At 40.9% G+C, this 4678-nt stretch overlaps 1 long non-coding RNA gene across 1 annotated transcript; it reads left to right on the forward strand.

Moving 5' to 3' along the window:
- The first annotated feature begins 2461 nt into the window (after positions 1–2461).
- Positions 2462–4401, forward strand: LOC127332851 (uncharacterized). Its single transcript, XR_007870724.2, has 5 exons — positions 2462–2752; positions 2842–2938; positions 3104–3180; positions 4064–4139; positions 4294–4401. It is a non-coding gene; the product is annotated as an uncharacterized lncRNA (long non-coding RNA).
- The last annotated feature ends 277 nt before the right edge of the window (positions 4402–4678 follow it).

Raw genomic sequence — 4678 nt, forward strand, 5'->3', positions numbered from 1 at the left:
TGTTTTTGGTTTCAGAAATCCTAGTAACGAAATATTCTCGGAATTGGACGAAATCAACGCCCGGGGTCCTATTTTGCCACGAAGCTTCAGAAGACCGAAGAGGAGACGAAGTGGGGCCACGAGGTGGCGGACTACGGGCGGCGCGGCCCAAGCCTGGCCGCGCCGGCCTGTAGTGTGGGCCCTCGTGCCGCCTCTTGACCTGCCCTTCCGCCTACTTAAAGCCTCCGTCGCGAAACCCCCAAAGACCGAGAGCCACGATACGGAAAACCTTCCGAGACGCCGCCGCCGCCAATCCCATCTCGGGGATTCAGAGATCGCCTCCGCACCTGCCGGGAGAGGGGAATCATCTCCCGGAGGACTCTACGCCGCCATGGTCGCCTCCGGAGTGATGAGTGAGTAGTCTACCCCTGGACTATGGGTCCATAGCAGTAGCTAGATGGTTGTCTTCTCCTCATTGTGCTTAATTGTCGGGTCTTGTGAGCTACCGAACATGATCAAGATCATCTACCTGTAATTCTATATGTTGCGTTTGTTGGGATCCGATGAATAGAGAATACTATGTTATGTTGATTACCAATTCATGTCTATGTGTTGTTTATGATCTTGCATGCTCTCCGTTATTAGTAGATGCTCTGGCCAAGTTGATGCTAGTAACTCCAAGAGGGAGTATTTATGCTCGATAGTGGGTTCATGTCTCCGTGAATCTGGAGGAGTGACAAGAACCTCTAAGGCTATGGATGTGCTGTTGCCACTAGGGATAAAACATTGGTGCTATGTGTAACACCCCAACTTTTCAACCTTGATTAGTTGTCCTTATTTAAAAAATCAGGGGGAACAAAAACTTTTTCTATAGACTAATTAAGGTGAATTGCCTTGATCTGTTTGCTATAATGAATTGCCTTGATCTGTTGGTAGATGAATTGTCTTGATTTGCTTGTTGAATTTTGTCTTGAGCTACCTCATAGAACGACACCCCTAGTGGTTAAACGAGCAACTCACCAAATAAAACACATGTGTGGCTTAGGAAGAATCGTTTTCCTTCTTACTACATCAAACCTCTCTCCTGATGACAACATGGGTGTGCCATCTTGATTTTTCTCTTTGTGGTACAAGATAGCTCAATCATCCTTAATTCACAACTTGGTGATCTCAATGCATGGATCTCATCTGTGCATCTCCCTCTACAATTTCCACATCCTGCATGTCTCATTCTACCCTTGCATCACATATATTCAACTTGATCTTATACCCTATCCAATGATTCTACTCTAGATCACTTCCTTCACTTTTACCTCTTGTTTTTATTCAAGTTTAATCTTCACAAAACCAAGAGTGGGAATGATGGATACATTTTGTAGCCACCATCTACCCTTGAGAACACTCCTCCCTAAATTAGTTTCCCTCCTCAAAAATCCTACAGTTTTCCTTCTCTAGTTTTGATCACAAAACTACTTCTAGATTTATTAAAACTTTCCAAGATTTCTCTTTAAAGAAAACAAGGAACTGAAATGGGTTTTGTTTTTCATCCCATTTCTACCAAGTATTGATTTATAAAACATTATTTCTATTTTGCTTTGTTTTAACAAAAAGCTTGTTTATGGTACCTATACCATTTCTTGTTTTCCTCTTGCTTATTTTTACCTTTGAAAAAAACTCTACCTTACTTGAGAAAGTAAGTAGAATATTTTGAACTTCCATGTTCCAACTAGTTTCCTCTCAACATTTTCAAAATTCCATTCCACTTGAGTTCATTCTCAATTGTCCCTACACAATTGAGGTGTTCCATATACCTTTGAAATAAATCCTTCTCAAATGACAACTCTTGCACACCTTGTGTTCATCTACCACAACCCATTCCTCTATGGCATACCACCTTCACCACCACCACCTTCCTCTCACATTGACTTTCTTTGTCAACCTTGTTACAAGCTTGCCATGCTTATTATCCTACCACTCTTTCATATGAGGACTTGGCTCAAGAGATGAGCCGACCACCCCCATGCAATATTGCATGAGGTCACATCATCCCTCTCTCTTTTTCATCTTGTGTTGAGTTGTTCAAGTCTAAAATCTTGTGGAGGTCATCTCCAAGATGACATGCACATGAAACCTTGTACATCACCATCACCATTATCTTCTTGGCACAAAGCCATCATGCAACAAATACCATCATGGTATATTTTACCATCACAATCTTCCTCCATCTCTATATCTCTCACATTGTTCACTTGTGTTTGGCAAGAATGGAGCCGGCCAAAATGTGTATGCATGGCAATTTCGGCCAGCCATGCCTCTCCATTTTTCTTCCTCTACAAGACTTGCCTCCCACCTAACCCAATCACTAAATTGGCAGCCACCCACCTTAGCCAATCAAAAAAAGGAGGCAGCCACCATCCTCCCTCTATTTAAAGAGCTTGGCCGGCCACTCCCTCCTCCTTTGCCTCATTTCTTTTCACTTCCCACTCCTTTCTTCACTCCCACACACCCTCCTCCTCCCCTCCCCACGAAATATTGCTCCCCCAAGGCTTCATGGCCGGCCATGGCCATGGAAAGAGCTCCAAGATGAAGTCCCCTCCTCCCTCAAGCTCCTCCTCACCATGAGAGCCTCCCTCTCCTTCTTCTCCCCAACCCTAGAGGGTTTTCTCTCCTCTTCCTCTTCCTCCATTGCTAAGATTGGATCTTGATGCAGGTGCATGTTGGTCCAAGCATGGAGAAGCTTGAGCAATCCTCAGATCTGAAGTTCTTGAGCAAAGTTCGTCCAAATCCCTGCAGTAATTTCTGCTATCTTGCTGTTTCAGATTCTGGTACGAACTTGTAAAATCCACCAAATCTCGTGTGCAGATCCAAATCGAGTGATTCAAAGTTCCGCGGATAGGTATTCAAAAGATCTACAACTTGGCGTTGGTCTCATCCTCAAATTCGCTACAGATTCTCCCTGGTAAATAAAGTTCTGGAAACATGCAGATTCACTGTTTGTTAGATTTGTTCCGTTTTACAAAACCTTTTTGAGAAAACTCAACTGCGGGCGAAAGCCCTCTTCAATACCTTCATTTTGGAGGTGGTTTCACTTCGATTGACCTCCTGAAACTGAAATGGTTCACAGATCAAGATCTGGACAGATCTGGCTTTGTCGAATTAAACCAGGAGCTTGGGAACAAATTTTTGAATGAAACAAATTGGGTAAGAACCAGCTTTTCAATACCTTTCCGATGCAGCTGACCTCATATTTTTATGAGCCGTGTACGATTTGTGGTGAATTAAACTTGTTCTGTGTGTTCTGCAGATATGGCTGTTAGCTTTTAAATCACCAAAAATCCATATTTGAACCAAATTGAGTGATTCTAGTTCTATAGGACTACTGAATGTTTTCTTAATCTTCTCAAACAAGTTTCAAACATTTATCTGTTCTGTAACTCCAGAGGTAAAGCAAATGGTATAGACATGCAGTAATCTTGTCAATCTATTTGTGAGAGTTTCAGAAATAATTTGAACCCAAATCCAATTGTGTGTGAATCTATGTTTAAATATCTTTCAAATGCCAGTGGTCTCATATTTTTTGGATTTTTCTACGATTTATGGCTTACAGATCTTGTTTTCTGTACAGTCAGATTCAAAGAAATTCCTAAAATTGTAGGTTTAATATTTTTGGGTGATTCCAACTGGGTTAGTCTTGTATTAGTACTGGCCATCTAGGAAAAATATTATTAGTCTCTGTTCATGCATATTCGTTACTGTTAGTAAGGTATATGTGTGACATGCATTGTTGGACCAAAACTTGTTGGTTTATTTAAAACCCTTGACCAACTCTTTTTATTAGAAATGGACAACCTTTGTTTTATGCTTGCAAAACAAAACCTCTGCAACTTAATATTAGCCCTATTGTCTTGCTTAAGTTTTCAAATGATGGGGAATATGGTTGTTTCCTATTTTGGGTGTTGTGTTGTGTGAGCCAACTAAGTTAGGAAAACTGTTTTCTACTTTTCCAAAAATGCTTGAAAATGTTTTGTGAATGTATTTGATGTCAAACTAATGCCCTTGTCCTCTTTTTGATGTTATCTACCAGGGGATGTTTGGGTTATACCATGGTGATAACAGAGAGAGGCAATTGCTAAGTTGTGATACTCTCATACCTTTACTAGGTAAATAACATGGGTTTTCTTTAAGTTGTTTGTGGTATCTATAAGTCCTTTGTATGGTAGCTCTTTATTGAATGGTTAAATTATGGTTGTTGTATGTTTGTTTTGTTGGTGCAATGTGATTGATTGTGTTCCTTTTTATATTTTCGGGTGATAGACGCGAGCAATTCCGGGGAAGAAGAAGAAGTGGAATTGGACATGGATTTTATTTATATTGTTGGGATTCTTATATTGATAGAGTTGAAGAAGTACAGGGACAAATAAGCCAAGGCAAGCCATCTTTTGATCTCTGATATGATGTCTCTTTGGATGTCATCTTGTGCTATCAATAGCATCATGGTTCTATGTGTGATGATCTCCATGTTGTTGTCATCTATGCTTGGATGCAAGCATGGTACCTCTAGTAGTTTTATCTTGTCAAGGTCTTGGTAATTGGTTGGGTGTATGGTATCATGTCCATTGCTACCCAACTTGTTTTCTATATTTAGCTTGATCATGTTCCACCTCGGGACAAGATTCATACTACACCACCTTCTAGTGTA

Source organism: Lolium perenne, chromosome 2, assembly GCF_019359855.2.
Source record: "Lolium perenne isolate Kyuss_39 chromosome 2, Kyuss_2.0, whole genome shotgun sequence".
NCBI lineage: Eukaryota > Viridiplantae > Streptophyta > Magnoliopsida > Poales > Poaceae > Lolium > Lolium perenne.